The following is a 25003-nucleotide window of genomic DNA, read 5'->3' as shown; positions in this document are numbered from 1 at the left end:
CTGGAAAGAGAAGATCGGCCAGCGGTCCTATCGATTGTACTTCGAAACTCTCGTTGTCCACTCGTGAGTTGTCCCGCCTGCTGACTGTTGCACACCGCAGCCGATCGGAAGATCTTCCGCCGCGAGCTCCTCATCGAGAGTAAGCGTGTTCATCGATTTTTTTTTCTCTTTTTCTCCTCAAACCTTTCATCTGTTCGTTTCCGGCCGGCCTTTTCGCATCTTTCACGCGCGCGACACACTGAAAAGTATTCCAGCTAGCGTCGAGCACACTACAAATATTTTTCTTTCATGTGGATATGATTCTAAAAATGTGAAGTGTATTCATTGCGTTCTGTTAGAAAAATGCCGTTCAGAGAAATATAGATTGCCTCTTACAGATAAATATTGTATCGTCATAAAACATGCATATAATGTATTAATAACACTTGGGTGTTTGTCATAATTATATTTGTGAAGATCACATGATTTTAAAAAGAAGCAATATCGCCGAGAGAGAACAATGTTGGCACTTATACAATGCAATTGCCAATTGAAAGGATATAATGTTACGCATTAATTAATTAAGTAAATATTTAAGAACTTAAGCGTGACAATTATAAAATATTCGTAAGGAATCTAATTTATGTAATAAAGAGTTCAATGCATATTTAATATTTGTTATAATGTACGGTGGAAAAATTCAATGTATTTTATCGTATGATTTCGACTGATTTGTATAGCAAAGAATGCACAAAGTTAAGATCTATCTATTATATTTTGCTTCGCGTTATTTAATTCTTTAATTTTTCGGAAATCGTCTGTAAGCGATGCATATAAAATGCATATATAAAATCTTTATATTGTACTTTTTTATGTATCCACATGCGAACTTTTGATCTGACCCCGTTCAATACAGCTGTCTTCTTTCTATTGGATAATTATATATTGGAAAGAAATCTCTCTAATAACTACTTGTTAATTACTGTCAATTTAGATAGTACGAAAATTATAAAACATTTTCAAAGTTATTAAAAATGACGATATAAATATTTAAATAAACGAGACACACCGAAACAAACAAATGTAATTAATGCAATTATAGATAAATTAAGAATTGTAAAAGAATACGTGCTTTGACAGTTACTAAGTCTAATATTGACAATTTGCTCAGTAAAAAATCAAAATTGATTGACCTCTAAACTGCCATTTTGGATTAAAAAATATTTCTGATTATCGTCTTTAAAAGACGAGACAGTAGGGAACAGCAGGAAAGAATAATCTTTCATATTGATATATTCTGATAGTTATTTCGTACACAGTCTCGGAATGTCAATTAGGTATTTTATTTTACACATCTTTCACCAATTTGGAATATCAATGCGTATGGTACTACACATGCCACTCGTAGCACCAGAAAGTTTCGCAAACTCCAACGCGGCAGTAACGTCGATAGTTGCCGCACATTGTTATCGTATACAGTATTTACATAAAGTGTCGTGCGTTAATATGTCATCACGGCTGTCAGGGAAGCGGAAGGGAATACAGAATGTGATTTGTATTGTATAGATATACATATATAAATATATATATTTATCGGTTTTACGAATAAGATTATAAAATCGTATGTCCTAAGTAGTCACCGAGTGTCCGTTCTCGGTAGTATTATAATTGTATAGCAGAAGACAAAGATCCGTCGCTGTACCGTACGCCGCCGTAGATAATCGCGGTTCTGTGAAAGTTGCAACGATTTTTAACGATATGATCAATGACACGTGAAACTGGTGACAGTCGTTGATGCGCAGAATGTCCTACTATTATCGCATAATCGATAACAATTGTTGATTCGACGAATTTGAAGTCCATTTTTTCTTAACGAAAACTAATATTTCTCCTAAGAGCGAACCATTTCAATTCAGTGATAATTTATCTTACTTTTTTAACGGATAAATCCCAAATAAAGTCTCTAATTATCAAAATCTTATTAAGATCAATTGAAGTAAACCATAATCATTTAAAATATAAATCCGACGTGCCAAAATTTTTAATTTTTCACATTAAATATGTATCCATAATATGAAATCGCTATAAGTTTTGACTAAGAAAAATGTGACTTTAATTTCATCAAAGAATCCGCCATTACAGATTCATCGGCGAGATGTAATAAATAACGTAATATAGTTTACATAAAGTATGCCGGTAATCGTCAGTTTATTTTTCCATCGCCCTCTAATAACGCGCGTGCGGCGGACTTCGTATTTCGTTGTCACTTAACTTCATCATTAAATAATAAAGTTAATCAGTGTTCGCGCGCAATGTTCGCGCGCGCGCGCGGAAGCGTGTCGTGTTGATTGTTGTAAATCGTATCGTGATGCCGAGCTAGGATATTTACCCTGCTGACGGTTTATACGCAGCAACTTCCGCATAAGCTTCGGATACACAACGGTGCCTCGAATGCAAACTTCATGTGAAATGCTAACATGCATTCGGGCTCCGTGTCATCGCACGCACGCACGTACGCACACGTATACATACATTCCTATAATGCCTATCCCTTGCGTTGTTCAAACTTGCGTCTGTTGCATTTTTCAAGTGAATGGCGAGAACTCTCTCCACATTCGGAGTGTGATCATTGTCGTTAACCCCTAAGTACGGACCTTTGTGTAACAAAGAGACCATTTGTCTCACGAATAGTTTTGTAGTATACTTCTAGTTTTTCTCTTTAGAGTATTCCTTCTAACAATTGCCATTCTATAACCATCTTATTTGTTATTAAATTCTATTGTACCAATATAATAATTTTTTTTTCGCGAGTGAACTTTTTATGATACATTTTAATAATTTTAAAAAGAAGTATGAAAAAATTTTCAAATATATAAGAAGGCCAGTTTTAAAATCAATTTTTTCTCAAAACCTGATGTTTTAATGGAAATTTTCATAGAATTATTTGGCACAGCTTGAGATTCTCAAGCGTGACACTAATTAGTGCACTAATTAGAAGACTTTGCAATATCAAATGTTTACAGCTTTTATTATTTTGTTTATAATTAGAAAACTTTTTAAAAACCAAACAAATGACTGATTATACAACACGTTTCAGAAAAAGTTATGATCATTAATTGAACTCTGCGACGAAAAAATGAAATTTAATCCTTTTTAATACAGATATTCTGGAATTGTTTTTTAAGCAGATAATGTACTCCTATAAATATATTTATTACAAAATACAATTTTATGATTTAGCTCATTAAATTCATCAAATTAAGTTTTTCATTAAGAAAATTGAATATTTCTCAATTTTAACTCATTAATTGAAGTAATTATTTTTTCATAAAGAAATATTCTACTTACAAAATGTAAGTTTACATTTTATGTATTGCGTGTGATTTGAAAGATAATAATTAATTAATGACATAATACAACAATACGGTCCATACTTATCGGTTAACGATGAAAAAATTATAATTATTATTGATAAGCATAAGAAACAGCATTTTCTTGTTGATTTAAACGAACTTTTTAAAAGATTAATAGCTGCTGATAGTAAAACTGTAAATGACACACTAGAAGTTGCACTAGAAATTATTCGATCATTTATTACAGTAAATCAATATTATGAAAGATGCTATTTTATTATATCTTTATGATCAATTTTAAAAAGGCATATAAATCAGAATACGCTAGAAAAGTCGAAGAGATAAAAATTATAGAAGTAATCTATCAATTATTGCATTAACTTCTTTATTACACACTTCTACCAATAAAAATTTGGAACATAAATCAATTAAATATGTTCGCACGTGTATATTTGTATACACATATATAGCATGAGACTTTTAATTAACGCAGTAATTATGCTCGATATGAAATATCAATTTTCGAGAGGTCAATAAATTTAAAGCGTCAATATATATATATATATAAGCTAGACGGTTTTTAAATTGATATTGGAGTGCATCAAATAAACGAACGAGTATTTTTTAGTGCATCCATCATATTCCATGGTCGAAGATTGACGCCATTATAGAGATATGTGGTATAACCTAATGTGATATTCATAATACCATAAAAAAGCTTCTGCGTCTGTCTCTATTTCTCTCTTTCCCTTTCGCCACACGCGTGTATGTATTTCGCAACACGATACGAGAGTGCACGCGACACAAGACGTTTCACAGTGTACCTTAAGCAGGTGTATAATATTACTTAAAAATAAAATAAAAAATGTAGTCGACAGAGAAGAAGCGCATTTGCATTATGAGAACTTAATAAAGCGATATGTTGAAGAATGTCTTTGGTCCTTTTTCTGTCCTAATTGATATTTTCCCTCCTGCATTTTTTAATAGATCTACTATAAGAATACACATCATATTGATGGACAGCAGCTTAACAGACAGAAAATAAAAGAAATTTGATTATAAATATATAACTTGCATTTTGTCATCACACACAAGTAGGTTGTAACAAATTCTATAAATGGAAGGACAATATAATCTTTTTTTTTGCTTTCATCCATCCATAATACAAGCATATAATATAGCAGATAAGGAAAAAAATAGTTATTAAAAATTGTAAATTTATTTCATTATCCTACTTTTCATTCAATTCCTCATAATATTTTTTAAGTTTTATTTTTAAATTAGTAAAAATTTATAACATGTTATTCTATCCGAAAATAAAATTTCTGATAAAATCTTTTTATTTAAATTTGAAAATACATCAAGTATTTCTTTTCTTCTTCTAAGAAATACTGTATTCTTATCTATAGATACAATTATTTATATTTTTATAGCATGAATACCCTATAGGAATCTTTACCATCTCTTCAATTTAATGCTTCAAGTGCCGTATGCAATGTTCCGATATCGACATAACATTTTATGCGTCTCACTGCGACATATCGACTGCACATTCAAAAGTTCTAATGTTAAAAGTAATTTTTTTTAATCAAAATGATGCCTATATCCACATGATATGGCTGTGTTTTAATATTCGGTGTTAGTACTGAAAATATCTAGTATGTTACGTGCACTATATATTTTTAGCACTTGCAATGAATATCGAAATGTAGCCATAGTAATACGATATGCATGTTATACGGCTATAATTAATAATAAAAAATAATCACGGATGAGACTAAAAAAAATCAACGAATTAAATAAATTTTCATTAATATAATATCTAACTAAAAATTATGTAAAAGTTAAGTAAAAATATTAATTAATAGTAACATTTCTCATGATACTAATGATATTTTAACTCTGACAAAGAATCGGATTATTAATGCTATTAATTCCTATGTAATTTCTTATAATTTGTGCAATTGAAAAAATATAAACTATAAATGTCGAATTCAATTTAATTAAAATCCATAACTATTTTTTTATAAAATATATTTTTATAAAATTGCACGGTTTGTTTTACATTTAATTATTCTTCAGTTTCTTCGATCTTTATTTTCAATGATTACATTACACTCATTATAGGAAAAAATATATAAAAAAATAAAGGAATTAGTAATAACAAAAAGCAAAACCGAATAAAAAAATTTTTTAAATAAGAAAAGAATATAATTAAACAAAAAATAATACTTGAGTATAATTTTCACGTAATTTTTTCATTTCTGACTTGGAATATTTCCCAAAATATCAACAGTTAGTAAATTATATCAGTGACGCTGTTAGCAATTATTGATATTAAAGGGTTCCGATATAAATAAAATTTTACTCCAGCATCGATATAATAGATACTTTTCTATAACTCACATGCACAGAGGGCAAAAAGAAATCTCTACAAAGGGTATACAAATCTTAATACTAACTGGCTACATAAATGAAACACTATATCAAATTCTTGCAAGAAGATTAAGACAATTGAAATATCATATATGATTCTTTCGCATAGCAGAAGAAATATTTTTATTATTATAATTTGAAAGAGAAACAGTTTCATCGTTAGTCATATAATTTTTCAATTATTAGGATTTGAAAGATATGCTACTAATATGTTGTCTCTGATGGTATCGAGAGAAACCTGAGAGTGAACGCGTTTTATAGAATCCGTCTACTGGCGCCTCTACGTGCATAAAATGTGTACATAGAACTATGTAGCTACGAATATTTCCGGAGGGTAACATACCATGATATCTAGTTTTCGACTTTTTCCGAGTTTTATTACATTTTATTTGGATCTATTCCGTTATGCTTATAAAATATAATTACGTAATAATACATCATAAAAATAATATGGTAATTAAAAACTAGAATAATTTAAGCCTGAAAAAATATATAAAAAAAGACAAGTATTTTCCATTTTAACATATAATATTTTTGTATAATAAAATATAATAAAGTATTTTATATAATAAAATATATAAAGAACAAAGAAAATATAATGCAAGATTGTTTAAATATTTGTTACAAAAAAATGTATTATACAATATAAACAGATTCAATTTTTTAAGCTGTTCCATTTTGACCGAATGTAATTATGATAGGAATTTTGAGTAAATTTGAAATTTTCTTATACAAACTGTATATTTTTTATTAGAAAATTCAAACAAAGCGTTTGATAAAAGCTACCTTGTAGAGACCCTCTTAATTATATCACCATTACAGATATACTTCATCCCTGCTTTGGACATATATCTTTTTTATTTTCTAATTTAATATTATTCATAAAATTTATATTGTAGCATATTACAATTTATCTTATCAAAATACAACGTACAATAATGAAAGTTATCATTCATATTAGAAAATAAAATATAAATTACAATATAGAATTACATAATAGTTTAGTCAAATATTTTTATAAGACTACTCCGCCTTTATCAAATATTGGGATTATTGTCTAAATTAAATTACATAATTTCCTTTATATGAATAAAGTAATATTTTTAGATTTTAATCGAAATTTTATCCAATAAAAGCGGACTAACCTTGTAGAGGCCCTCCACCACCCCCGCCGATTCCGATCGGCGGTCCTCATCTTTTTTGAGGGATGGAAATAACATTTGTAACAATTACAAATATACTTCCCATCCCTGCTTTTCTTTACATATATAACATTGGAAACAATAGAAATACATACAAAATTTCTTTAATATAAAATTACACATAAAACATCGATATGCATATAATAACACGATTTTATGATGCAATGTGAAACATTTAGGATTTTATGATAGGTAAATAATTATTACGTAACATTTCTTATTAATTATTTAATAGCAAATGCAAATTATTTTGCTTTATTTAATTTACGCAAACAATCGCGACCAAAAAGATTGTTAATAAATTTATTATATATGTATTTTTCTACGCAATAATACATGTCAAACATAAAATATTTTGCAATATCGCAACTACATATTTTAACAATGTGTAAACAATCAAATAAATCAGACGATATATTTAATCATATGTCTGAGTTCTAATTCCCGATTTACTTTCAACGGTGAAATAGATTTTATTAACCAAATTATGATCAAAAATTGCGTTATCATCGCATTTAATAGGATAACTGGCTCAACAATTCGATCAAGTTTCTCTGCCGAGTGACATATTAGAAGAGAAGAACAATCTACAAGTGGAGTTGCGAACTATGCTCTGCTTCTGTCAAGTTCTACGGGATTAATCCGCAAAGGAAAGTTAAATGATTCGTTGAACATCAAGAACTCTGCACGAGGAAACGAATCCCAAATTTTCCGGACTGCTCTTGATAATAGCCATTTCGACAATAAGTTAACAATCTTTTCCCAAATTTTTGAATAATGCAAGTGTAATGCAATTCCCAAATATTTTGATAATAATTTAATAAATATCCATCTTAATTTTTTAGTACACAAAATCAAGACTCGCACAAAAAAAATATATATTCTTTCATTATTAAATAATACATCAATGTATTAAACACATTTATTACTAAAAACATGGATAGAAGGATTCCTATTGAAGAGTGATTACAAATGATTATATTTCGAAATAATGAAATACATACATCTTTATTATACTTATTTAAATGTGCGAACAAAAATTCTCAGGTACCAACTGTTCGAAGCGAATCGAACCGATAACAATAAGATTTCAATTAATTTCATAATCAAATATGTACTTAGAAGTATAAGATTTACGTTGTTTTCATTTCTCTGTAACATTTTATCAAATACAGTCAAATAATTAAGTAAGATTATCTAAATTTAATGTAATTAAAATTCTGAAAATCTTATGGATATCGGGGTACCCAATCGATTCGTCTCGAATGTATTAAGTACTCACACATTTTTAATTATATTCATCTATAATAATTTATTCAATAATTTATTCAAATAAATATAAATCTTTCTAATAAAATTTTATCAGATGTATAAAAGCTAAAAATTTACATATTATATAATAATATATTCATTGCGTATGTATTTCATTATATAAATAACCTAAAATATTTAATAATTAACTATTAATATTCTAGAATATTTAAAAATTAATAAATTTTCTGGAATAGAGGGATGTCCAGTGCCTGAAAATAGTTTCTTAAAAGAAACTAAGAATTAAAATAAAAAAATATATTCATTTGTAATCACATCTTTTTCTTAAAAAAGTGTTACAAAAAATGACTACTTACTAACATTAATTTATTTAATGTAATTCATTTTTCTGTACACAATTGCTATTCACGTTCAATCCGTTAAACCTTTTTATTATCAAAGCAGCATTTATGTTAATTAATTAATGAAAGAATAAAGTCCTCTCCCAGAACATATATATATGTAATCGATTTCGTAATTCAATTTTTAAAAAATTACATTATTGTCCTCGATAATTTATTGCCGAAATCACTACTTCCAGAAAATGTCAAGAAAACCCAAGATTAATTTCAGCCCTGCAACGGAAAGCCCAATGATGCACCGAACAAAGAGGCACTAAACTAGGCGTCTCAAATGGATCCTATAGAAATTGACGAGAATTGACGAAAATTGACGAGAAATAGCATGCGTTAAAAATTATTACGACTTTCCGTCGGTACGAACTACAATCCAAATAAAAAGTTAATATCATTTATCATCATTCTGACGTTAAGATGACACTTATGATAACATATTGATGATAACAACATATTGATGATAACAACATAATAATGATAATAACATTTGTTTGCTACCTGGGAAGATTTTTTAATATTTACTTGACACGAAGGATAGCGACGAAGCCTCAATGAACGTTAAAATAACGTATTTGCAATAATTTCTAACGATTTAACATATTTAATATGAAACATAATTTAAGAATTTGATTAATAAATATTTGATATTATAAATTTGGCAAATACGTTTCATCGTAAGAGCGAGATAAAATAACGCATTTCGCGAATTCTATATAACAAGCTCTAATATAAAATTTGCAACTTCGCAAAAATATATTAAATTTACTTGTCACATCATGATATTTAAAACATGAATGTTAAATTTTATCAACAAAAATTGTATACATATACTGTCATTGTCTTCAATTAATTATTATAATACATGTCACATAAATTATAACTTTTAATTTAACGGAATTTTGAATAAAGTATTTCCCGAATTTATTAACAATCTTTGGTAACAAAAAAATTTTAAAAACCTCTCAGAACGAATGTTTATTAAATGCGCATCAATTTTTGTCTTATTAATTGCATCTGATTACATAATAAACATTATTTACAATTATTATTACAATTACAATTACAATACATATAGTATTATTTCCAATTATATTATACAAATAACATAATAATATATAATTATTATTACAAATACAATACATAATATTTACAAAAATATATAATATGTTACATTATCTCTAAGAATTAATTTAAAATTAATAACAATTTTTAAGTTATTATTATTAAAACTATAATAACAGACGCAGTTATATATTATTATTGTTATATTTTACATAATAATATTTAAAATAATAATAATAAATATATCAACGTATTCACAATTATTATATCTTATATATTTATAATTATTATATCTTTTCAACTCTAATTTTTAACTCAAATTATTACACTCCTACCTGCCCGAATCCCTATCTATCCGTATTCCAGTCTATATTCCTATTTACCCTATCCATACTTTTCCATTTACCTACCTATCCGTATATTTCAACTTAATAAAAAACCTCTTTAATTAAAACCGCAACGCGACACACGCCTTACTAGGGGAACCGATTTGTTAATTAAACCAGTAGAATACCTGAAATCTCGAGCAATAAATCTAAGAATTTCAAATATACGCGCATGATTAGAATGTAAATGGAGTCTTTCCAGTCTCGTACATATACGAGAAAGTAGAGGAAAATGTAGACAAAATCAAACATATAATTTTGTAAATATAATTTTGTACATTATCTTATATTCCACGTAATTAAAATTAACCATTTACCTTATACTTTTTATTCATATTCCTCCTTTCTAATCTGTTCTACAATAAGGTCACAAGCCGTAAAAAATTGTTAATTACAGTTAAATATGAATAGAATAATCGATTATGATTGATTAATTTCTTACGGCTTACAACCTGATTGCAGAACAGGCATACGGGTCAGATTGGACTTACCTTTCGTCGCATCTGATCAATTATAATAATAGATAAATTAATCGCATTTCAATTAAAAATTGATAAGAAAGAGATACCTCCTTACTGTGTTATTATTCTCACCAACAAACAATGTTACGTTCGATTGTGTGTACACGTGAGGCGATCATAAAATTTTAAATATCAAAAAATTTTAAATAAAAAACTGTTTAAAAAAAAAATTGATAACCGTAAAAATTATAAAAAACTAAAGACATATCTACAAAAAATTTCATTACTTGCATCAGATTTTTAATCGAATGTTTCTCTACGATACGCGTTGTTTTTCGGAATTTTATTTAAGTTTAAAACTTTACTTGTCGTATTATACGTATAGTGATTCCGTTCTAAACAAAAAACTTTACATATTTCGCGAAAAATTGAAATTTATAATGTTAGTAATATTCTAACTATAAAAACTCGGTAAATAATAAAATAAAATTTGACAATGCAACAATGAAGATATAATAAATGTTAATATAATAAGAACCTTCAAAGCATATCAAGTAAAATACACAAAACAATAAGTGACATAAGATCCGAAAGAACTAAACATACAGTATTTAATAATACAATATTATAATTATCGTGTTGCTAATAACGTACACAAATAATTATAAGTTTATTGATATGTTTTATTTTTATTTCGTATTCAGATTACTTTTAATATGATTACTTTTAATATAATATATGATATAAATTAAATTGTAAAATAAATTAAATGTAAAATTATAATTACGAATAAGAGAGAACTGTTGACTGGAATCGATGAATCAAGATGTTATTCATATTTCCAACCTATTATATATTCTAGAATATGATATCTTAATGGAGATATATTATACTTAAAATAAAGACAAAAAATGAGTCACAATCAAGTATACAATCATACGTGTTATTTAAATTAATGAGCAATATTCAAACAAACATACTATTAATTATTGAGTGTGATCAGCAGTTACATAATATATTAAGTTTTAAGTAATTGAACAAATCGTAAAAGACGTTAATAAAACTGTTGATAGAATAACGGAAATGTTAGAAAGAGTAATTCGATCACCGATTTTTAAATCTCATTAAAAGTAATTATCAAAACATGAAAAAATAAGAAACAATAAATGTGAACACCGAATGAATTTCCCATTCATAATAATGACAAAGGCGAACATTAATGATATTCGTGACATAAGATTCTCATTCACATAACTTCTTTTTTTGGTAAATCATTTCATCATTAAAAATTTAACAATTTCAAAAATTTTAACGGTCATCAATCAATACTGAAATTATCGACACGGAATACGAATCTCATGAATGAAAATTCGGATTTAATTCTGCAACAGAGACCCCTTTTTAACGAAGCCATAAGAATTGCATATCACAATAAAAATCGTTACGAAACCTTCATCTCAGATTTTTTTTATTAATGTATTATTAGAATTCAACAAAAATAATTGAAAATGTGAATTTCTATAAAACAAAATTTTATAATTAACATTGAATTAAGTGATTTCTCTTCTATGATATTTAGATATTTTACACACGTTTTAATTTTTACACAACTGTTACCATGTTTCTTCCAACTGTGTGATTGAACCATAAGAAATATAAATTATACAAAATCATTGTTTTATAATTATCCATAATCTCCGCCATTTGAATTCCGCAATTAGTGGCTAAGAAGTTTCTCAAGATTCTCCATCCACAATTCCCCTTTGATTACCCGTCTCCAGGAAATCTTTTCTTTGCTTTCGTCGGTCTCTTTTTGGATAAATATTCTCAATGTCTAGCGAATCACTATATATCCTTGTTGCAGATCCTTCACGGCACGTGCATACGACAGTGCGAATTGCAGGATATGTAATGTAACTGACGATTTACTATCGACGCGACGGATACGGGACCGACAATGAGATCATTGCGAATACGGTCGGCTTCTCGTATCACGATTAACACACGTCTAACGTCGACGAGGCCTTCATAACCACGATACTTTGCGATCCACAATAGTTTGTGTCACAACAAGTGTGCAAACGCTTGGCTGATAGACGCGACGTGAGGCAATTCACTTTCTGGGGCGATATTGCCCACATCCCTCGTGCATTAATCGTGGTTAATTCGGCTTATCGGCTTCCTAGACGCTAGTCTTACGAGACAAGCTCGACGGACCGGTAAACGTGGCGAGAATTGGACACGTATTGCAACGATCTGACTACCCGGACCGTATCCAGTATTTGTACACATTTCGAGTGAAATCCGTAAATGTTTACGACGAAACGCACCGTTTATTGCACGTGCCATGAGGAAGCTGCAACAGAAGTGGTAAATGACATGAGAAAAATTAAAGAAAATGTACAAAGTGAATAAAATATTGAGAGAGCCGAGATGGAGTGGGGAACAATTATAGTAGAGAGATTAATGTGTGAAGTATAAATTAAAAATAGTTCATTGGAAACGATAAAATGCACGCGAGGTAGAATTTATTATTTATTTCATTGTTACTCCATCTTACTTTTTCAAACGCGCAAAGGTTCTACTCCTGATACTCAACTACAATCTAACGATTCGTTCTTTTTCCTTCTACAATAAATTCTATGTATCGCGTACCTCAATCTCTCATCATAAAAATCTTAATTTTTCGGGGATCATTTTATGTCTCGGATGCTGCATCTCCATGGCACATGCAAGAGACGGTGCGAACTGCGCGAAGTGGCGATTTGTTAAGATCGACGCGACGGATACGGGACCGACAATGAGATCGTTGCGAATACGGTCGGCTTCTCGTATCACGATTAACACACGTCTAACGTCGACGAGGCCTTCATAACCACGATACTTTGCGATCCACAATAGTTTGTGTCACAACAAGTGTGCAAACGCTTGGCTGATAGACGCGACGTGAGGCAATTCACTTTCTGGGGCGATATTGCCCACATCCCTCGTGCATTAATCGTGGTTAATTCGGCTTATCGGCTTCCTAGACGCTAGTCTTACGAGACAAGCTCGACGGACCGGTAAACGTGGCGAGAATTGGACACGTATTGCAACGATCTGACTACCCGGACCGTATCCAGTATTTGTACACATTTCGAGTGAAATCCGTAAATGTTTACGACGAAACGCACCGTTTATTGCACGTGCCATGAGGAAGCTGCAACAGAAGTGGTAAATGACATGAGAAAAATTAAAGAAAATGTACAAAGTGAATAAAATATTGAGAGAGCCGAGATGGAGTGGGGAACAATTATAGTAGAGAGATTAATGTGTGAAGTATAAATTAAAAATAGTTCATTGGAAACGATAAAATGCACGCGAGGTAGAATTTATTATTTATTTCATTGTTACTCCATCTTACTTTTTCAAACGCGCAAAGATTCTACTCCTGATACTCAACTACAATCTAACGATTCGTTCTTTTTCCTTCTACAATAAATTCTATGTATCGCGTACCTCAATCTCTCATCATAAAAATCTTAATTTTTCGGGGATCATTTTATGTCTCGGATGCTGCATCTCCATGGCACATGCAAGAGACGGTGCGAACTGCGCGAAGTGGCGATTTGTTAAGATCGACGCGACGGATGCGGGACCGACAATGAGATCGTTGCGAATACGGTCGGCTTCTCGTATCACGATTAACACACGTCTAACGTCGACGAGGCCTTCATAACCACGATACTTTGCGATCCACAATAGTTTGTGTCACAACAAGTGTGCAAACGCTTGGCTGAAAGACGCGACGTGAGGCAATTCACTTTCTGGGGCGATATTGCCCACATCCCTCGTGCATTAATCGTGGTTAATTCGGCTTATCGGCTTCCTAGACGCTAGTCTTACGAGACAAGCTCGACGGACCGGTAAACGTGGCGAGAATTGGACACGTATTGCAACGATCTGACTACCCGGACCGTATCCAGTATTTGTACACATTTCGAGTGAAATCCGTAAATGTTTACGACGAAACGCACCGTTTATTGCACGTGCCATGAGGAAGCTGCAACAGAAATGGTAAATGACATGAGAAAAATTAAAGAAAATGTACAAAGTGAATAAAATATTGAGAGAGCCGAGATGGAGTGGGGAACAATTATAGTAGAGAGATTAATGTGTGAAGTATAAATTAAAAATAGTTCATTGGAAACGATAAAATGCACGCGAGGTAGAATTTATTATTTATTTCATTGTTACTCCATCTTACTTTTTCAAACGCGCAAAGGTTCTACTCCTGATACTCAACTACAATCTAACGATTCGTTCTTTTTCCTTCTACAATAAATTCTATGTATCGCGTACCTCAATCTCTCATCATAAAAATCTTAATTTTTCGGGGATCATTTTATGTCTCGGATGCTGCATCTCCATGGCACATGCAAGAGACGGTGCGAACTGCGCGAAGTGGCGATTTGTTAAGATCGACGCGACGGATGCGGGACCGACAATGAGATCGTTGCGAATACGGTCGGCTTCTCGTATCACGATTAACACACGTCTAACGTCGACGAGGCCTTCATAACCACGATACTTTGCGATCCACAATAGTTTGTGTCACAACAAGTGTGCAAACGCTTGGCTGATAGACGCGACGTGAGGCAATTCACTTTCTGGGGCGATATTGCCCACATCCCTCGTGCATTAATCGTGGTTAATTCGGCTTATCGGCTTCCTAGACGCTAGTCTTACGAGACAAGCTCGACGGACCGGTAAACGTGGCGAGAATTGGACACGTATTGCAACGATCTGACTACCCGGACCGTATCCAGTATTTGTACACATTTCGAGTGAAATCCGTAAATGTTTACGACGAAACGCACCGTTTATTGCACGTGCCATGAGGAAGCTGCAACAGAAATGGTAAATGACATGAAAAAAATTAAAGAAAATGTACAAAGTGAATAAAATATTGAGAGAGCCGAGATGGAGTGGGGAACAATTATAGTAGAGAGATTAATGTGTGAAGTATAAATTAAAAATAGTTCATTGGAAACGATAAAATGCACGCGAGGTAGAATTTATTATTTATTTCATTGTTACTCCATCTTACTTTTTCAAACGCGCAAAGGTTCTACTCCTGATACTCAACTACAATCTAACGATTCGTTCTTTTTCCTTCTACAATAAATTCTATGTATCGCGTACCTCAATCTCTCATCATAAAAATCTTAATTTTTCGGGGATCATTTTATGTCTCGGATGCTGCATCTCCATGGCACATGCAAGAGACGGTGCGAACTGCGCGAAGTGGCGATTTGTTAAGATCGACGCGACGGATGCGGGACCGACAATGAGATCGTTGCGAATACGGTCGGCTTCTCGTATCACGATTAACACACGTCTAACGTCGACGAGGCCTTCATAACCACGATACTTTGCGATCCACAATAGTTTGTGTCACAACAAGTGTGCAAACGCTTGGCTGATAGACGCGACGTGAGGCAATTCACTTTCTGGGGCGATATTGCCCACATCCCTCGTGCATTAATCGTGGTTAATTCGGCTTATCGGCTTCCTAGACGCTAGTCTTACGAGACAAGCTCGACGGACCGGTAAACGTGGCGAGAATTGGACACGTATTGCAACGATCTGACTACCCGGACCGTATCCAGTATTTGTACACATTTCGAGTGAAATCCGTAAATGTTTACGACGAAACGCACCGTTTATTGCACGTGCCATGAGGAAGCTGCAACAGAAGTGGTAAATGACATGAGAAAAATTAAAGAAAATGTACAAAGTGAATAAAATATTGAGAGAGCCGAGATGGAGTGGGGAACAATTATAGTAGAGAGATTAATGTGTGAAGTATAAATTAAAAATAGTTCATTGGAAACGATAAAATGCACGCGAGGTAGAATTTATTATTTATTTCATTGTTACTCCATCTTACTTTTTCAAACGCGCAAAGGTTCTACTCCTGATACTCAACTACAATCTAACGATTCGTTCTTTTTCCTTCTACAATAAATTCTATGTATCGCGTACCTCAATCTCTCATCATAAAAATCTTAATTTTTCGGGGATCATTTTATGTCTCGGATGCTGCATCTCCATGGCACATGCAAGAGACGGTGCGAACTGCGCGAAGTGGCGATTTGTTAAGATCGACGCGACGGATGCGGGACCGACAATGAGATCGTTGCGAATACGGTCGGCTTCTCGTATCACGATTAACACACGTCTAACGTCGACGAGGCCTTCATAACCACGATACTTTGCGATCCACAATAGTTTGTGTCACAACAAGTGTGCAAACGCTTGGCTGATAGACGCGACGTGAGGCAATTCACTTTCTGGGGCGATATTGCCCACATCCCTCGTGCATTAATCGTGGTTAATTCGGCTTATCGGCTTCCTAGACGCTAGTCTTACGAGACAAGCTCGACGGACCGGTAAACGTGGCGAGAATTGGACACGTATTGCAACGATCTGACTACCCGGACCGTATCCAGTATTTGTACACATTTCGAGTGAAATCCGTAAATGTTTACGACGAAACGCACCGTTTATTGCACGTGCCATGAGGAAGCTGCAACAGAAATGGTAAATGACATGAAAAAAATTAAAGAAAATGTACAAAGTGAATAAAATATTGAGAGAGCCGAGATGGAGTGGGGAACAATTATAGTAGAGAGATTAATGTGTGAAGTATAAATTAAAAATAGTTCATTGGAAACGATAAAATGCACGCGAGGTAGAATTTATTATTTATTTCATTGTTACTCCATCTTACTTTTTCAAACGCGCAAAGGTTCTACTCCTGATACTCAACTACAATCTAACGATTCGTTCTTTTTCCTTCTACAATAAATTCTATGTATCGCGTACCTCAATCTCTCATCATAAAAATCTTAATTTTTCGGGGATCATTTTATGTCTCGGATGCTGCATCTCCATGGCACATGCAAGAGACGGTGCGAACTGCGCGAAGTGGCGATTTGTTAAGATCGACGCGACGGATGCGGGACCGACAATGAGATCGTTGCGAATACGGTCGGCTTCTCGTATCACGATTAACACACGTCTAACGTCGACGAGGCCTTCATAACCACGATACTTTGCGATCCACAATAGTTTGTGTCACAACAAGTGTGCAAACGCTTGGCTGATAGACGCGACGTGAGGCAATTCACTTTCTGGGGCGATATTGCCCACATCCCTCGTGCATTAATCGTGGTTAATTCGGCTTATCGGCTTCCTAGACGCTAGTCTTACGAGACAAGCTCGACGGACCGGTAAACGTGGCGAGAATTGGACACGTATTGCAACGATCTGACTACCCGGACCGTATCCAGTATTTGTACACATTTCGAGTGAAATCCGTAAATGTTTACGACGAAACGCACCGTTTATTGCACGTGCCATGAGGAAGCTGCAACAGAAATGGTAAATGACATGAGAAAAATTAAAGAAAATGTACAAAGTGAATAAAATATTGAGAGAGCCGAGATGGAGTGGGGAACAATTATAGTAGAGAGATTAATGTGTGAAGTATAAATTAAAAATAGTTCATTGGAAACGATAAAATGCACGCGAGGTAGAATTTATTATTTATTTCATTGTTACTCCATCTTACTTTTTCAAACGCGCAAAGGTTCTACTCCTGATACTCAACTACAATCTAACGATTCGTTCTTTTTCCTTCTACAATAAATTCTATGTATCGCGTACCTCAATCTCTCATCATAAAAATCTTAATTTTTCGGGGATCATTTTATGTCTCGGATGCTGCATCTCCATGGCACATGCAAGAGACGGTGCGAACTGCGCGAAGTGGCGATTTGTTAAGATCGACGCGACGGATGCGGGACCGACAATGAGATCGTTGCGAATACGGTCGGCTTCTCGTATCACGATTAACACACGTCTAACGTCGACGAGGCCTTCATAACCACGATACTTTGCGATCCACAATAGTTTGTGTCACAACAAGTGTGCAAACGCTTGGCTGATAGACGCGACGTGAGGCAATTCACTTTCTGGGGCGATATTGCCCACATCCCTCGTGCATTAATCGTGGTTAATTCGGCTTATCGGCTTCCTAGACGCTAGTCTTACGAGACAAGCTCGACGGACCGGTAAACGTGGCGAGAATTGGACACGTATTGCAACGATCTGACTACCCGGACCGTATCCAGTATTTGTACACATTTCGAGTGAAATCCGTAAATGTTTACGACGAAACGCACCGTTTATTGCACGTGCCATGAGGAAGCTGCAACAGAAATGGTAAATGACATGAAAAAAATTAAAGAAAATGTACAAAGTGAATAAAATATTGAGAGAGCCGAGATGGAGTGGGGAACAATTATAGTAGAGAGATTAATGTGTGAAGTATAAATTAAAAATAGTTCATTGGAAACGATAAAATGCACGCGAGGTAGAATTTATTATTTATTTCATTGTTACTCCATCTTACTTTTTCAAACGCGCAAAGGTTCTACTCCTGATACTCAACTACAATCTAACGATTCGTTCTTTTTCCTTCTACAATAAATTCTATGTATCGCGTACCTCAATCTCTCATCATAAAAATCTTAATTTTTCGGGGATCATTTTATGTCTCGGATGCTGCATCTCCATGGCACATGCAAGAGACGGTGCGAACTGCGCGAAGTGGCGATTTGTTAAGATCGACGCGACGGATGCGGGACCGACAATGAGATCGTTGCGAATACGGTCGGCTTCTCGTATCACGATTAACACACGTCTAACGTCGACGAGGCCTTCATAACCACGATACTTTGCGATCCACAATAGTTTGTGTCACAACAAGTGTGCAAACGCTTGGCTGATAGACGCGACGTGAGGCAATTCACTTTCTGGGGCGATATTGCCCACATCCCTCGTGCATTAATCGTGGTTAATTCGGCTTATCGGCTTCCTAGACGCTAGTCTTACGAGACAAGCTCGACGGACCGGTAAACGTGGCGAGAATTGGACACGTATTGCAACGATCTGACTACCCGGACCGTATCCAGTATTTGTACACATTTCGAGTGAAATCCGTAAATGTTTACGACGAAACGCACCGTTTATTGCACGTGCCATGAGGAAGCTGCAACAGAAATGGTAAATGACATGAGAAAAATTAAAGAAAATGTACAAAGTGAATAAAATATTGAGAGAGCCGAGATGGAGTGGGGAACAATTATAGTAGAGAGATTAATGTGTGAAGTATAAATTAAAAATAGTTCATTGGAAACGATAAAATGCACGCGAGGTAGAATTTATTATTTATTTCATTGTTACTCCATCTTACTTTTTCAAAACGCGCAAAGATTCTACTCCTGATACTCAACTACAATCTAACGATTCGTTCTTTTCCTTCTACAATAAATTCTATGTATCGCGTACCTCATCTCTCATCATAAAAATCTTAATTTTCGGGGATCATTTTATGTCTCGGATGCTGCATCTCCATGGCACATGCAAGAGACGGTGCGAACTGCGCGAAGTGGCGATTTGTTAAGATCGACGCGACGGATGCGGGACCGACAATGAGATCGTTGCGAATACGGTCGGCTTCTCGTATCACGATTAACACACGTCTAACGTCGACGAGGCCTTCATAACCACGATACTTTGCGATCCACAATAGTTTGTGTCACAACAAGTGTGCAAACGCTTGGCTGATAGACGCGACGTGAGGCAATTCACTTTCTGGGGCGATATTGCCCACATCCCTCGTGCATTAATCGTGGTTAATTCGGCTTATCGGCTTCCTAGACGCTAGTCTTACGAGACAAGCTCGACGGACCGGTAAACGTGGCGAGAATTGGACACGTATTGCAACGATCTGACTACCCGGACCGTATCCAGTATTTGTACACATTTCGAGTGAAATCCGTAAATTTTCCGTAGGTAGGAACGCACCGTTTTTTCATTTTTATATCACGCTGTATGCAAAACTGTTGTGACTGCAAAGTATTTCTTTATAATATTTAACGTAATAGTATAACAATTATTTACATTATGAAAGAAAATCTCTATATTATTATGACACCTATCATCGGTTAAAAATTTTTTTGCATGTGCCATGAGGAAACTGTAACAGTAGTGTTAAATGCACATGAAGAATTAAAAAAAAATTACAAAGGGAATAGAATATTGAGAAAACTGAAACAGAGAATTTACTACAGAAGGGAGGTTTTAAGCGGAACATATAATGGAAACAGAGAAAAAATATTTCTTTAAAGAGTCGGTAGATTGGCGCTTTGATAAATTAGAATTGCTCTTTATAATTTTTATATTTAACTTTGATTAATTTATCGTTTCTCTATTTCGTTCTCTATTTTTTGAACGCGTATTAAATAATGTTAAAACATATTTTAAATTATTTAATAGTATATAATCAATTTTTATAACAATTAATATACCTAATAGTTTTTTATATTTTCATCTTTATGTCACGCTATATCCAAATCTGTGTTGTGATTGCGAAGTATTTCTTTATAATATTTAATAAGTAATGTAAAAACATTAAAAATAATTAAAAAAGTAATTTTCACACTATTTGTTTTAGAAAACATTAAGTTTGAAGAAATATGAAAAAATTACTTATGTATAATGTATATAAAATTATGTTTATTCTGTACGAGCAATTTTTTTACATTTTTCCAAACTTGTTTTTTTCTAAAACAAATAATAATCTACAATTATCCCTTTAGTTATTTTTTATGTTTTCACATTATTATTATTATTTCTATTACACTAAAAAGTAATTTTACCAAAAAAAAGATTTATGAATATATATGGATATATTTCATTTAATATTATATATATATTTATGATTATTTATACATGTTTATATATATTTATACATAATTATGCATATTCATGCATGACAAATTTTTTCCGGATACTACGCGAAAAAACCTTGCGTTATTATTGTTGTATCATTTATATCTACTAATTTGTATTATATGAAAATATCTTTATTAGAAAAATTTTAAGTTTGAAAGTATCTTGGGATTTTATGTCACTTATTTTGTTGTAAATGTATTTTGTCAATCAAATGAATAAGCTACAATCCATTATGTTAAAATTGATGCAATGAATGTTCAAGAATTAATTATTTATATGTTTTATTAATTATTAGTCATATGTAGTATTGCATTTTATATATTCATACATATATATTTACATATACATTAATATACACACACATACACACACACATACACGCGCGCGCGCGCACGCGCATATTTTTTCTTTGCATCACTTTATAGCATATTTAATCTTGGATGAATATTTGGGAATGGAATTAAGGAAAATAAATGCATAACTAATTTAATTATAAGTTTTGCTGTATCAAAATATTATTTATTGTTATGTCACATATATTGAATATGTAAATATTCTATACTAATTTAAAAATAAAAAAAATCTGTGGAATTCTTCGAATTTAAAAATTCATAATATTTTGTTTATACAAAACTTTATTTTTTCTTTACTTCTTCATTATTTATTTCATCAATTTTAATTTGAAAACTAATTATTTCAGTAATTTATTTCCACCAAGCTTATTTTTATTAAAATGCAGTTGTATATAAATATTTTTTCTGATTTACATTGTTAATAAAGAAAAGAATTTTTGTTCAATATTTATTAAAAAATTTTATTATTTCTAATATGTGTGAATTAAATAATGATTAAAAAAAAATTAAACGTATTTATATTCTTACTTAATTTATTAATATTATATAATTTATAACACTAACTCATCATTGAATTCTATTTTATTTTCTTTTTTTATATGTATACTTATTTAAATACCCAGGAAAAATATTATGTATATTATAGACATATATTATAATAATTATATATTATATAATTGTATAGAAAATATGTCAATTTTTAATATAATTATATATAATTTTATATAATTATTTATGAAACATTTTTTTTCCGGGTATAAACATAATAGCTTCAAGCGCAATAGTGCACCAAGACATTGATCAAGTTGACAAATAATGATAGACAAATCCAAGATTAAATATGTATCATAATCGTTTGTAGCTAATCCATTTTAAAATAATGGATCTATAAAGCGTTATATTCATTTCTAATATAATGATAAATCTGTACATTTTTCACAGATTCGTTACCTGATAAAATCTTTGTCACTCACCAACTGATGCCCCGATCTCTCAGGACAGAGCCGTGGAATGTCTCTATTATATTTACACCTTCACTAACTGGCTAATGGTTTGATCTCGGCCGAGGTGGCTGCGTACCAATAAAAGAAGAAGGAAGATCAATTGATGCACAGTGGAGTTATCAGCTACGTTGTTACATGATTCTGTAACATACAAATACAAGATACAAATTAAAATAGCATTCCAAATAAGCAATGATTAAAAAACTAATTTTTATACACATTGAATTTTTTAATAATTTTTCAATTATATATCCATTAAAATAATTATACATTTTCTCAAAATGATCTTCATGAAAATAAATTTCTGGTTTAGATTATTTTTTTTTTTATTATTATTTGTAATGTAATAAAATAAGCTTGCTTACCGCAAAGTTGCTCTATTGCTTTTCCTGAACCTCCTCCTCCTCACAAAATTGCCAAGCCTGCTTTTCACCTCTGTTCTCTTCCCATTGTTTGCTTTGTGATAACACCTATCAGTTGAAACAAATAATTTGTTAAAACTAAATATTGTATGTCATATTTTGTTCGTATAGTCGATATTAATTAGACGTGATATAATTCATGGTGCAAGCAAAAAAATAAGAACGCAGGAAATTTGTTATGTTCGATACTCGCGATACTTTATAAATAAAATTTGGACATTGGAACGCACCTAAAATGCATCAAAAGATTTTTGGACAGTTGACTACGCATGTTATTCGACTGCACGAATATTATGAAATACGTGCTCGAACGAATTATCCGCATACTAGTGTTAAATTTATATTAACAATTATTAGATATTTTAAGAATTAGGCATAAAATTAATGTAATATATTTTCCTTACCAATTCAATAAGTCACAACAGCACTCATTTGGAATCGACTCATCTTGTATCCGCCGCATTCTATAAATAAATAATGCACTTAATGTGTCGAAGTGATTTCGTCTGTCGCGCAATCAATTTCACACATTAAGAGCACCGTCGCGACACGGTGGCAATCCTTCTCTTTGTAAATATTGAATTTATATTATAATTGCGCGAACTAAATATTGCAATAAACGACAAAGATTTAATAAGTTTCAATTATCATGTGATCACGATGCCAATCGTCTCTTGATCACATCTATACTTTACAGATTGAAATGTGTAAATGAAACATAATTAAGATGGCGAAGGGTTTTTGCGGCTAACTTCGCGTGCCAAAAGCGACACGGACGACGCGGCGCAATGACGCTGCACTTTTCACTCTTGGTGTCGCGTTTATGAATTTTCCGTATTTCGAGCATCAGATCCGGTATCCGATATCGATCTACAATACGGAAATAATCATCATAAAAGACGAGCGCATGTATTATAATAGATATATGCTTATAATAGATATTCGTCTTTTATATTTATTACTTTCGTAGTGTAGTTTGATGTTAGAAAATCTTATTGACAATTATTCAAGCAATATAATTTCGGCGAACAAATTTTATGAAATACGCGTTTGAACGGATTATTAATATACAAATATACAAATACTGAATCTATATAATCACCCGATAGTTAAATATCGATAATATATATTTAAGTTATACATTCAGGTTTTATATAGGTTTTAATTACCGTATTTGATTGCGTTGCCACACGTTTGAGAGCGAGTCCATTCCGCCTGTCATCTCCTATCCGTCGCATGTCGCGAATGAAATGTGAATGCAATCAAAATGGAGAAGCGGCGTCGTTTTCCGTGTGCGGTCAACTTCACGCGTAAAAAGCGACACGAGACGCGACAACACGACCGCGCGACTTTATTTTCGACTAAACGAGTAGGATTGAGAAAGATACTTTTATCCGTGTATAATCCGTGAATAATCAGTGTGTTAATACTATATTAGACTCTACAGTACGCGATATTTAAACTGTTATAAGAAGTAAAGGCAAAGTTAATTATTGATTACCTTAATAAATAAATCCAACGATGGACGATTCCTTTGTGCTGCTTCTAGTCGTTTGATGTTTTCTGAGAGATTCTATGCAGAGATCGGAAGAAATGGAGAAAAACAATTGATTCGAAGCAGGGTTGCGAACTTTTTCAACGTTAAAATGACAGGACGTACCCCATCCCCTGCTCGAATCGCAAAAGCGTGGAGGTGGAAATTACGCGGTATTTATAATAGCCGTCAGGCTGCGAACCCCACCACTCGCACGCCAGCCAATGAGCGCGTTGCTTCGCTGCGGGCGCTCATTGGACCGCACTAGCTTTCGGATTATAGTATATAAACGCTAC

General features: G+C 32.6%; 1 protein-coding gene and 1 long non-coding RNA gene across 2 annotated transcripts in view; one reads left to right on the top strand and one right to left on the bottom strand.

Moving 5' to 3' along the window:
* Positions 1-22779, top strand: part of LOC147908240 (uncharacterized) — a 539816-nt gene extending 517037 nt beyond the window's left edge. Inside the window, exon 4 of the transcript XR_015546357.1 lies at positions 22690-22779. The gene's annotated coding sequence lies outside the window, so the exon portion shown is untranslated. The remainder of the gene's footprint in view (positions 1-22689) is intronic.
* Positions 21796-24638, bottom strand: LOC147908239 (uncharacterized). The gene is made up of 4 exons (XR_015546359.1): positions 24343-24638; positions 23578-23637; positions 23117-23221; positions 21796-22892 (listed from the first exon to the last, which is right to left on the bottom strand). It is a non-coding gene; the product is annotated as an uncharacterized LOC147908239 (long non-coding RNA).
* Between the last annotated feature and the right edge of the window lie 365 nt (positions 24639-25003).

This window comes from Acromyrmex echinatior, chromosome 10 (genome assembly GCF_024713525.1).
Source record: "Acromyrmex echinatior isolate Ae372 chromosome 10, ASM2471352v2, whole genome shotgun sequence".
NCBI lineage: Eukaryota > Metazoa > Arthropoda > Insecta > Hymenoptera > Formicidae > Acromyrmex > Acromyrmex echinatior.
The sequence above is the reverse complement of the archived record's forward strand: the minus strand, read 5'-3'. Positions and strand labels throughout refer to the sequence as shown.